Source organism: Cherax quadricarinatus, chromosome 60 (genome assembly GCF_038502225.1).
Source record: "Cherax quadricarinatus isolate ZL_2023a chromosome 60, ASM3850222v1, whole genome shotgun sequence".
Classification (NCBI taxonomy): Eukaryota; Metazoa; Arthropoda; class Malacostraca; order Decapoda; family Parastacidae; genus Cherax; species Cherax quadricarinatus.
In genome coordinates, this window is record NC_091351.1 from 1,778,097 (window position 1) to 1,791,818 (window position 13,722).

The 13,722-nt window shown below is 37.4% G+C and overlaps 1 protein-coding gene across 2 annotated transcripts in view; it reads right to left on the bottom strand.

Annotated features, from left to right (window-relative positions):
* Positions 1–13,722, bottom strand: part of LOC128694404 (acyl-CoA synthetase bubblegum family member 1) — a 166,148-nt gene that overhangs the window by 74,063 nt on the left and 78,363 nt on the right. The gene's annotated exons all lie outside the window — the stretch shown is intronic.

Sequence of the window (13,722 nt, forward strand, 5' to 3'; positions counted from 1 at the left end):
CACTTTTAGACCGGTTTGTATATATATATATATATATATATATATATATATATATATATATATATATATATATATATATATATATATATATATATATATATACGTATATATATATATATATATACGTATATATATATATATATATATATACGTATATATATCTATATATATACGTATAGATATATATATATATATATATATATATATATATATATATATATATATATATATATATATATATATATATATATATATATATATATATGCATATATAACCATTCACTCAAAAAATATAACTTATATTTCTCACACACACGTGCTTTTCATTCTAATTTTATTTCGTGTCATGAAAACATCAGTAGTGCCACGCCCCTAAAGCCAGGACAGTGCCAGGAGAGAGCAGGCACTGCTAAGTTGGCACTTCACAACTGTCAAACAAGACGCTTATAGCCTTAAATAATTTAGTTGAGCTGCCCGTGATTTAATCATGAGGAACTTTGTTAAAATAAACGTCAGTCACTGCAAGGTAATAATAATAATAATCTCTTTATTACAGGTACAGTACATGTACAAGGTATACAGACCATAGCTGACATCAATGACATACTATTATATAGAAAGTCCCTTGTTATGCTGAGCATTTCCCGCAAATTAGGTCAGTTTTGTCCCAGGATGCGACCCACACCAGTCCACTAACACCCAGGTACCCGTTTTACTGATGGGGAACATAGACAACCGATATTAAGAAACACACCCAATGTTTCTACCCTCGCCAGGAATCGAACCCGGACTCTCGCCGTGTGAAGCGAGAACTTTAGTCACCAGGCCACGGGGCACCATACCGTAAGGTGAAGTAGGTGCTGCGAAAGTGTCTATTAACTGAGTGTATGACATAGGTAGTCATAGTAGAATAAGGGCAAGTGGAACACTGGAGAGCCTCCAACAGTGTGTATTAATACACCAGATCGTATGGCATATTTCACTGTAAGACGATGTCTACCCTCCATCTTGCTTGCTAAATGCCACATACAGAAATATAAATTGCTATACACTGACAGAGTCGGAGGGAAATGAGGCAGAAATACGATGTAAGATAAAAGTTAAATATAATAATGGATGGGTCACACACGGGATCTGGCCACAGTTTCTCAAAGGGTGTAAAACACTCCACTAAGGTGTGATCTTCAAACTGCCAACCCTAGATAGTGACCACAATAAACATCTATGGTTTAATGATATTTTAACTTTAGCCAAGTTGATCGCAATCTTTAATTCATAATCTCTTCTAGCTTTGCTCGACTTCTGGCTTAAAAGGGATATACTGGTCCATAAGGTCACCCTCTCCTCTTTTGATTCGCCTTTAAATGTCTCTCTTCTCACGCAAAAGACGTTCACGTTCATTATTCATCCATTCAGGCTCATTTGTGGCTGATCCTTTTCTCTATTAGAAATATTTGTGCCCTCAGCAGCTTGTACAATGTTCTGGAAAATGCATTAGTAACTGTCACCCCGTGTGTCAGGGTCCCTCCTGATAATCCTCAGAGAAGTTACCCCCAAAATGGCAATGTACAGATAATCTCTTATCCCAACAAAGTTCGCGGCACGATAATCAGTAATCTTAAGTTATTAACCTCAAAATTGTTTATCACAAATTTCTCGGTCGCTAGAGCCAAGTCCAACAAATTATTTGTTCTAGTTGGCTTTCTCACAAATTGTTGTAAAAAACAATCCTGGACTGTTTCTAGAATGTCGCTAGATTCTAGATTTCCTGTTAAATTGTTCCAATTAGCATGGGAACATTATGAGTATCAAATATTCTCATGGACGCACCTGACCGGACTCTCTATTCCCTCTGCAACATTGCAAGCTCTTGAGGAAGTGTTGGCTGCAATACGAAATGCCTGGAACTATCATCCAACTCCTCCCTGTGGTTGTTTTGCATCCTTTATCGCCGCTTGTTCGCGATTATTGCATATATATATATATATATATATATATATATATATATATATATATATATATATATATATCTGTGTGTGTGTGTGTGTGTGTGTGTGTGTGTGTGTGTGTGTGTGTGTGTGTGTGTGTGTGTGTGTGTGGGTGTGTGTGCAAAAACAACCACTGTGAAAGAACAGAGAAATTCCAAGCGCTTTCGTGACTACTCACATTAACAAGTAACTATGAAAGTAAAGCATCCAAGGAAGGTATACAAGGGGTCTGGCCAACACCTCACTATCAGATCTCACACCAGTTAAACACCTGATGCGCGCCGGCCCGACTGGACAGGTCCTTCGCACAACCCACCAACAAACTATTCTACCCAAGAAAATTTAAAAAATTATTATTTGTCCAGTGTATTATTAAATTCTTCCCAAATTCTATTAATTATAAATGGATCTAATTTATATAAACCAAAGGAAATATTCATATTATTGTCAAAACTGCTTTTTATGAAACAAGATTCAATAATATTCCTGTCGACCATGGACTTGCTTGATACTACTTTCTCAACTTTTTGAAAATCAATTGGATGGTTAAAATCTCTTACATGAATAAATAGAGCATTGGAATCTTGTCCAGTTCTAATGCTATATTTATGTTGTTTTAATCTTAGTTCGAGCTTTTTACCAGTTTGACCATAATAAACTTGATCGCAAATTTTACAAGGAATCTTATAGACACATCCATCAGCATTTTGGGGGGAATTCTTTATCAAAAGTTTTTTTTACTGTATCAAGATTTTTTAATACAACTTTAATATTAAAAGTCTTAAGAAGAGAAGGCATATCAACCAAGTTTTCATGGTAAGGGAGAACCAACATATTTTTAGTTGAATAAGGCTGGTTGTCCCTTTTTGGATTGTAAAAAGTATTTCTAGCAACTTTAAAAGAGTTATCAATTACATTTCTTGGGTATTTTAATCATTACCTATTTCATAAATTTTGGATATTTCCTCATCTATGAACTCAGGACTACAAATTCGTAAAGCTCTCAAAAACATTGATGAGAAAACAGACAGTTTGACTCTATACTGATGCGAAGAATAATAGTGGACATAGGAACAGTTATTTGTAGGTTTTCTGTAAATTTTAAATTTAAGTTCATTATTACCCTTAATAATTAAAACATCTAGAAAAGGCAATGAGCTATTTTCTTCAAACTCAACAGTAAAGTTTATAGAATGGGCTAAGCTATTTAATTTTCCAAGGAAATGGTGTATATCTACATTTTTGGGCATAATACACAAAATATCATCAACATATCTGAACCATTTAGCTCTATTAGGGAGGATTGTGTTAAGCATCCTTGTTTCAAAAAATTCCATGTAGAGGTTACTAAGAACAGGTGAAAGAGGATTTCCCATTGCCATACCAAACTTCTGAGTGTAAAACTTATCATTAAATACAAATTTTGCATCAACAATGCAAAGTTTAATAAGTTTAATGATAGTAGGAACTGGCAATGGTAAATCATAGTTAACGAGTTCTTCAGATAAGAAACTTAATAAATCATCAACAGGAGCTTTCGTAAACAAGGAAGTAACATCAAAACTATCCATGTTAAAATCATTTAAGTCAGTCAAGGAGTTTAATTTATCAACTAAGTCTATGTTGTTTTTAATACTAAAGTTAGAAATTTTGCCAACAATAGGGCTCAAAATATCAACAAGCCATTTGGATAATTTATATGAAACTGACCCTATGGAGCTAATGATTGGTCTGACTGGATTCCCTGGTTTGTGTGTTTTTATTAGTCCATACATGTAAGGTAAAGATGGATTAGTGGAAGTAAATTGTTTGACTAATTCATCTTTGCCTTTCAGTAGAAGTTTTATTGTTTTATTGAAATTGCTGTTAACGGTTTCTATGGGATTTTTTCTAAGTTTAGAATAGGTTTCAGTATCATCTAAGAGATTATTCATTTTTTCTTGGTAATCATTTTCTTTCATAATTACTATTGCATTTATTTTGTCTGCTTTAGTAAGGCGCAAATTTTTATTGTTATTAAAGAATCTTTGAGGGCAATTGGGAATGTTTGGTTTTAACATAGAGCTATATACCATTCCTTTACTAATATTAATTTCATCAGGGAATTCAGTCAGACCAATCATTAGCTCCATAGGGTCAGTTTCATATAAATTATCCAAATGGCTTGTTGATATTTTGAGCCCTATTGTTGGCAAAATTTCTAACTTTAATATTAAAAACAAAATAGACTTAGTTGATAAATTAAACTCCTTGACTGACTTCAATGATTTTCACATGGTTAGTTTTGATGTTACTTCCTTGTTTACGAAAGTTCCTGTTGATGATTTATTAAGTTTCTTATCTGAAGAACTCGTTAACTATGATTTACCATTGCCAGTTCCTACTATCATTAAACTTATTAAACTTTGCATTGTTGATGCAAAATTTGTATTTAATGATAAGTTTTACACTCAGAAGTTTGGTATGGCAATGGGAAATCCTCTTTCACCTGTTCTTAGTAACCTATACATGGAATTTTTTGAAACAAGGATGCTTAACACAATCCTCCCTAATAGAGCTAAATGGTTCAGATATGTTGATGTTATTTTGTGTCTTATGCCCAAAAATGTAGATATACACCATTTCCGTGGAAAATTAAATAGCTTAGCTCATTCTATAAACTTTACTGTTGAGTTTGAAGAAAATAACTCATTGCCTTTTCTAGATGTTTTAATTATTAAGGGTAATAATGAATTCAAATTTAAAATTTACAGAATACCTACAAATAACTGTTCCTATGTCCACTATTATTCTTCGCATCAAGATAGAGTCAAACTGTCTGTTTTCTCATCAATGTTTTTGAGAGCTTTACGAATTTGTAGTCCTGAGTTCATAGATGAGGAAATATCCAAAATTTATGAAATAGGTAATGATTTAAAATACCCAAGAAATGTAATTGATAACTCTTTTAAAGTTGCTAGAAATACTTTTTACAATCCAAAAAGGGACAACCAGCCTTATTCAACTAAAAATATGTTGGTTCTCCCTTACCATGAAAACTTGGTTGATATGCCTTCTCTTCTTAAGACTTTTAATATTAAAGTTGTATTAAAAAATCTTGATACAGTAAAAAATCTTTTGATAAAGAATTCCCCCCAAAATGCTGATGGATGTGTCTATAAGATTCCTTGTAAAATTTGCGATAAAGTTTATTATGGTCAAACTGGTAAAAATCTCGAACTAAGATTAAAACAACATAAATATAGCATTAGAACTGGACAAGATTCCAATGCTCTATTTATTCATGTAAGAGATTTTAACCATCCAAATGATTTTCAAAAAGTTGAGAAAGTAGTATCAAGCAAGTCCATGGTCGACAGGAATATTATTGAATCTTGTTTCATAAAAAGCAGTTTTGACAATAATATGAATATCTCCTTTGGTTTATATAAATTAGATCCATTTATAATTAATAGAATTTGGGAAGAATTTAATAATACACTGGACAAATAATAATTTTTTAAATTTTCTTGGGTAGAATAGTTTGTTGGTGGGTTGTGCGAAGGACCTGTCCAGTCGGGCCGGCGCGCGTCAGGTGTTTAACTGTTGTGAGATCTGATAGTGAGGTGTTGGCCAGACCCCTTATATACCTTCCTTGGATGCTTTATATATATATATATATATATATATATATATATATATATATATATATATATATATATATATATATATATATATATATATATATGTACCATATTATGTAATAAAATATTCCTATTGGTAAAAAAATATTTTTTATTTATTTATTTATTGTGTGTGTGTGTGTGTGTGTGTGTGTTTTCATGCATAAATGCACCAGTTAGGTGGACAGAGTTGAGGAAATACTGTGAGTATAATACGAAGTAGAGTGAATGACGTAGCAGCTGAGCGGGTCATGTGGTGTCCACCTTTATCTATGCTTGATGACGCTGCATCGAACCACTGGCAGAATATCGAATTATGTTGCAATTGTCGTGTGAAGGTTGCAGACTCGCTCAATATATTACAAGCACGGTATATAGAGCAGACTAAAACTCACAATATTGTCGCCTGAAAAAGATCACAAATAATGTCAATTTGTGGGTTAATTGTGAACTGTATATAAAGTCAACAACAGCAAGGTAAAAAAATTGTGTTGTAGAGGTGTGAGCAAAGCTCAGACCTCTGCAACACAATTGTCGTCAAAGATTTGTTAAGTTATACCATGAATTAAGGAAAGATCCTGGACTTCACCTTACGAAACAAAAAAATACGATAATAATTATGGACAACGTAGTTTATAGTTGAAAAATGAACATGTTATTAGAAAACCGGGGAACTTACGTGCCTGTTAAGTTCCCACCTCCCCATATCTAGACTCTCGATAATGCAATTTTTATATAAATAAGAGAAACGTCCTTCACAGGTTATGATACATTTGGATGGGGGTAATTTTTATGATTGACAAATCAGCTGATAAAGGTCTCGCAGTATTATAGCCCGCGCATGCCTCATTAATACCTCCCTAAAAATCTATTATCTTCGTAGAGTTGGTTGATAGTGGTTTGGTGTATCTGCTGTCAGCCAGCATCCTGGCACCATGCTTGATGTGCGTAAAAATCTGAACGCTGCGTAGGCTTCCTCAGATGCAGCGCTGTCACGCGTGTCAAGGCTCCTCCTAAATGATTATTTGTGGTTAAATATCTGTTTTCATGGGCTTAGTTCTTAAATTAAGACAAATTATTTAAGTGGAGGAAACGTTCAGAAATGAATATTGGGAACTGCGTAAAGTAAGAATATAAAGTAAGAATTTAATTTAGCCTAATCCAACTAAATATATTTTAGATAACTTTACAATAATTTAATAATAAACAACACAATGAAATGTTTGTTTTTCGTTAGGTTTTTGCGTTAGATTTTTGCGAAATTATTGCATACACAAATTTTTGTTTGCCTTATTCGGCAAGAAGAGCGTTGTTATTTAACCCAAAATAGCAAGTTTTACCTATTCGGCACGCATATTATATATATATATATATATATATATATATATATATATATATATATATATATATATTATATATTATATATATATACATATATATATATATATATATATATATATATATATATATATATATATATATATATATATATATATATATATATAATATGGCTTCTTCAGTTGCAGTTGCTGATACAGCTGTGTCAGGTGCGGTTGCCGATACAGGTGTGTCAGGTGCAGTTGCTGATACAGGTGTGTCAGGTGCAGTTACTAATACAGCTGTGTCAGGTGCAGTTGCTGATACAGGTGTGTCAGGTGCAGTTACTAATACAGCTGTGTCAGGTGCAGTTGCTGATACAGGTGTGTCAGGTGCGGTTGCTGATACAGCTGTGTCAGGTGCGGTTCCTGGAATGATGTGACTGAAGTGGTTGCAATTGTAGAAAATGGGTCACTCCCCAACTGTAGCTCCTATAAACTGCACTCAACAGTTGTGTCGGCGTCACGTCCTGGGCATGTGCAGTCAAGGACCAACTGGCACACACAATAGAATCTGCCGGTATATAGATACTAGGAAAAGTCATAAATTGCAGATTCTTCCACCCAAAAATGTATTATTGCTCAATAAATGACCAAAAGTGCTTTAACACGAACTGTCCAGAGATCCACGTGAAGGGAACGAGGAGCATCAAGCCAGGTGAACACCACCATGAACATAACCACGACCACATAAACAGCAAAGAGTTCCTATTCCCAGGAAACAGAGAAAACTAGCAAGAAAGAGTGAGAATGTATCAGCACCTGGGAGCCATATTAGACTGGAAGCGAAACCAGTGATAAGGTGACCAGAGCCACAGTTATTGTTATGACTAACGAAAAAAGGAACACTGGCACAGGAGTAAATAATGTAACAACCTTCCAGTTTACAAAGTCATAAACCAAACAACAATACAATACCATTTACTGGTGGACTTCCCACATTGTTAACTACAATGGTTACAATCTTTACAGAGACCCACGTACAAGACTGCCTTGACAGTGAAATATGGGTTCCTGGGTACAATCTACTTACGTGCGAACGAAAAATAAAAAATCTAGTGGGTCTGTATACCAAAGAATTTTTAATATATGAGACTGTGCCCACCACACGGGCGGGCACAGTCTGATCGATCAACCCATCAACCATGAGGCCTGGGCTGAGACCGGACCGCGGGGGACGGTGACCCCCTGAAGGCATCTTTAAATATAGAAAACATGTCCCTGAGGTCTGGGATATTCTTGTGTGTATATTTTACGTGTGTATATTATAAAGTGTATATACTTGTGTATGTGTATACTCACTTAATTGTAGTTGCAGGGGTCGAGACTCAGCTCCTGGGCCCGTCTCTTCACTGAATGCTAGTCGGTCCTCTCTCTCCCTGTGTGTGTGTGTGTGTGTGTGTGTGTGTGCTTTAGTATACTAATTAATGTGTCGGTGGACCCACGCCTAACCTTCACACGTAACAAGGTGAAGCTAAGTTTCCGGCATCATTCACAACATAATTTATACATTATCATTCATAAGATTAAATTATACATTATCGTTCAGTTTCTAGAGTTTTTCTACTCCCGGAGCCCGGCCTTGGGCCAGACTCTTTGATGCTAGCCTGGTCAATCAGGCTGTTGCTACTGAAGGTCCGCTGCCCTAGCACAGCATTAATTTTTTTATAAATTATCATTCGCAAAATTAAGCAATACATTTCACTACGTTCGTTTTCATACAGGATTCATAGCGATAATTTCTGAACGTTTCGTTCAAGTTACGTTACATAAACTTATAAAAACGTAAGTGAAGCCGCATTAAGAAAATTAAAAATGTCGGTCGAGATGCATATTTAAAGGAAATAAATAAAAAGGAGTAACGATAAGAACTGGAAAACGACCAATGAGAGACCAGCTTTCTGTCACACCACTCACCTCCACCAATGACGGACCAGCTCAAGGTCACACCACTCACCTCTACCAATGACGGACCAGTTTACAGTCACACCACTCACTCCCACCAATGAGAGACCAGTTCACAGTCACATCACTCACCTCCACCAATGAGAGACCGGTTCACAGTCACACCACTGAATTCCACCAATGAGAGACCAGTTCACAGTCACACCACTTAATTCCACCAATGAGAGACCAGTTCACAGTCACACCACTTAATTCCACCAATGAGAGACCAGTTCACAGTCACACCACAACCTCCACCAATGAGACCAGTTCACAGTCACACCACTTAATTCCACCAATGAGAGACCAGTTCACAGTCACACCACTTAATTCCACCAATGAGAGACCAGTTCACAGTCACACCACTTTATTCCACCAATGAGAGACCAGTTCACAGTCACACCACTTAATTCCATCAATGAGAGACCAGTTCACAGTCACACCACTTAATTCCACCAATGAGAGACCAGTTCACAGTCACACCACTTAATTCCACCAATGAGAGACCAGTTCACAGTCACACCACTTAATTCCACCAATGAGAGACCAGTTCACAGTCACACCACTTAATTCCACCAATGAGAGACCAGTTCACAGTCACACCACTTAATTCCACCAATGAGAGACCAGTTCACAGTCACACCACTCAACCTGCACCAATGAGAGACCAGTTCACAGTCACACCACTCAACCTCCACCAATGAGACCAGTTCACAGTCACACCACTCAACCTCCACCAATGAGAGACCAGTTCAGAGTCACACCACTCAACCTGCACCAATGAGAGACCAGTTCACAGTCACACCACTCAACCTCCACCAATGAGAGACCAGTTCACAGTCACACCACTCAACCTCCACCAATGAGAGACCAGTTCACAGTCACACCACTCAACCTGCACCAATGACAGACCAGTTCACAGTCACACCACTCAACCTCCACCAATGACAGACCTGTTCACAGTCACACCACTCAACCTGCACCAATGAGAGACCAGTTCACAGTCACACCACTCAACCTCCACCAATGACAGACCAGTTCACAGTCACACCAATAATATACAGATTACCACACTAATAATATACAGATTACCTGGTTCACTCCACACTTATTTACACCAAACCTAAAATTTCTATATTTACTTTTTGGGTGTATCTCGCAGATTAACATGAGAAAATCCCCAATACAGAAATTACGAAGTTCTCCACTGTAAAATAATTGTTTGCAAGAACTGAACTAAGATACAAGTTTTGGTTGTTTGCAAGAACTAGAGAAAGGTACAAGATTAAATTATCTCTAAGTATTGGATCAAGAGACAAATCTGGACGTGATGCATCAGTGTACAATGTAAAACATACATAATACCAGTAATGGAGGATGCGGATCCAGCATGAAACCTTGTTTTTTTCATCAGACATGCGAAGAAAAAGAGAGGTTGGTCCCATAACCTTCAAGATTGAGATACTCTTGCAAAGACAGGCTGCACGAGACAAGGTTCTAACCCCACAGATATAATCAGGTGAATACACACACGAACTCCCGCCAAATAAGAACAACAAGAATACGAGGATACAAATCAAGCCACTGCATGCATCAAGAGTGGGTAGCTCTGGCAGCGAATTAAGAGCAAAACTTGAACCATAAGAGATATACAGGGATAGAAGAATCTCTCAAGGAGAAGACAGAGAGAGAGAGAGAGAGAAAGAGAGCAAAGTTTGTGGATTATGTCAGACATTTGTTTTGCTTGACGTATTGAGGGTTCTGTCAGACTCACGAAATCGTAATGACACGATTACAAGCAAACCACACCACGGGCGGGGTTAGAACCCGTGATTGGTCTGGAGTTTTGAGACACTGATCGCGGGTTCTAACCCCACCCGTGGTATGGTTTGGGTCCATCAGAGATGAGGGGAGGAGATGAATTAACTTGGCTCGATTTATTATTTAGAGAGAATCTGATATTTGCTTCTAGGAGGAAGCAACCATTGCATTCTCGTGTTTGAGTACATAATTAAGAAAGAAAGAGGAGGGAATTGAGGGGAAAACTAAAAGACTAGTGTATAGAAAAAATACTGTATAAAGAAAATTCTGAAATATAATGGGAATTAAGTAGATGCAAGAGCATGACAAGAAGTAATTCTTCAGTCATAAATGCGAAGCATCCACAAATAAATTCCAGTACAGTTTCAATTACAATAACAGTCGAATGTCTCATATATAATATACTGAAGAATACTTCCAGAAGAAACAAGCCTGGGAAAACGGAAAGTAATAAGGATGAAAATAAACAGAGAAATTAAATGACAACGATCCAACCATCAAAGGTTAAGTAAGTCACTAAGTGTGAAGCAAGTTACTAAGTGTGAAGCAAGTCACTAAGTGTGAAGCAAGTCACTAAGTGTGAAGCAAGTTACTAAGTGTGAAGCAAGTTACTAAGTGTGAAGCAAGTTACTAAGTGTGAAGCAAGTCACTAAGTGTGAAGCAAGTCACTAACGAGGGTCTTCACAAATCACTGGAGATAGAAATTAATACTACTTTTTAAAGTGGCGGAGCGGTGAGCCAGTGGAAGGCCTCGGTCAGATGACCAAAAGCTGCAGTGGCGTGTCATAATCAAACTAAAGACCCGTGTCATGAAACACTTGTCCTGTTTCCTGACTGATCTTATCTAACCTGACTCACGAAATCGTAATGACACGATTGCAAACAAACCATACCCCGGCTGGGATTGAACCCGCGGTCAGAGAGTCTCAAAACTCCAGCCCGTCGCGTTAGCCACTAGACCAGCTGGTGTAGAAATATACCTAGTTGGACGAATCTTATTGTGGCTAGCTGGTCTAGTGGTTAACGCGACGGGCTGGAGTTTTGAGACTCTCTGACCGCGGGTTCAATCCCAGCCGGGGTATGGTTTCTTATCTAACCTACCTGGAGACAGAGCTGCCACTGCAATAGTTTCGTAAATGAAAACCAAGAAATACGAAGCTACAAGCCAGCATCAATGATCTGCTCATTCTGCCAAGTGATGGTCAACAATGGGAATGAACTAGAATTCTAATGCACGATAATGATAACGACCATAACCATGGCAGTTATCATTTAGTATATTTAATACTGTCTTAGATATACTAAGTGATAACTACCATGAGCATGGATTTAAAAAATGGAAAACGTACCAAACTAATTAACATAATTAAATTCTGTGAGATAACTAGAATTCGACAGGGAAGTGAAGCGAAAAGTATATTACTGGGTGTGAAAATATCATATATTACCTAAACCTCACATAACTAGAGTATATAAGAGCCAGAGAAGATATAATCACACACACACACACACACACACACACACACACACACACACACACACACACACACACACACACACACACACACACTGCAAGAAGGCGTTTGACACAGTACCACACAAGAGATTAGTGCAAAAACTGGAGGACCAAGCAGGGATAACAGGGAAGGCACTGCAATGGATCAGGGAATACCTGTCAGGAAGACAGCAGCGAGTAATGGTACGTGGCGAGGTGTCAGAGTGGGCACCTGTGACCAGCGGGGTCCCACAGGGGTCAGTCCTAGGACCAGTGCTGTTTCTGGTATTTGTGAACGACATGACGGAAGGAATAAACTCCGAGGTGTCCCTGTTTGCAGATGACGTGAAGTTGATGAGAAGAGTTCAGTCGATCGAAGACCAGGCAGAACTACAAAGGGATCTGGATAGGCTGCAGACCTGGTCCAGCAACTGGCTCCTGGAGTTCAATCCCACCAAGTGCAAAGTCATGAGGATTGGGGAAGGGCAAAGAAGACCGCAGACGGAGTACAGTCTAGGGGGCCAGAGACTACAAACATCACTCAAGGAAAAAGATCTTGGGGTGAGTATAACACCAGGCACATCTCCTGAAGCGCAGATCAACCAAATAACTGCTGCAGCATATGGGCGCCTAGCAAACCTCAGAACAGCATTCCGACATCTTAATAAGGAATCGTTCAGGACCCTGTACACCGTGTACGTTAGGCCCATATTGGAGTATGCGGCACCAGTTTGGAACCCACACCTAGCCAAGCATGTAAAGAAACTAGAGAAAGTGCAAAGGTTTGCAACAAGACTGGTCCCAGAGTTAAGAGGTATGTCCTATGAGAAGAGGGTAAGGGAAATCAACCTGACGACACTGGAGGACAGGAGAGATAGGGGGGACATGATAACGACTTGCAAAATACTGAGGGGAATTGACAAGGTGGACAAAGACAGGATGTTCCAGAGACTGGACACAGCAACACGGGGACACAGTTGGAAGCTGAAGACACAGATGAATCAAAGGGATGTTAGGAAGTATTTCTTCAGCCACAGAGTAGTCAGGAAGTGGAATAGTTTGGGAAGCGATGTAGTGGAGGCAGGATCCATACATAGCTTTAAGCAAAGGTACGATAAAGCTCACGGTTCAGGGAGAGTGACCTAGTAGCGACCAGTGAAAAGACGGGGCCAAGAGCTTAGACTCGACCCCTGCAACCTCAACTAGGTGAGTACACACACACACACATTATATATATATATATATATATATATATATATATATATATATATAATATATATATATAATATATATATATATATATATATATATATATATATATATATATATATATATATATATATATATATATATATATATATATATATATATATATATATATGTCGTGCCGAATATGTAAAACTGGTCAATTAGCAAGAACTCATTTAAAATTAAGT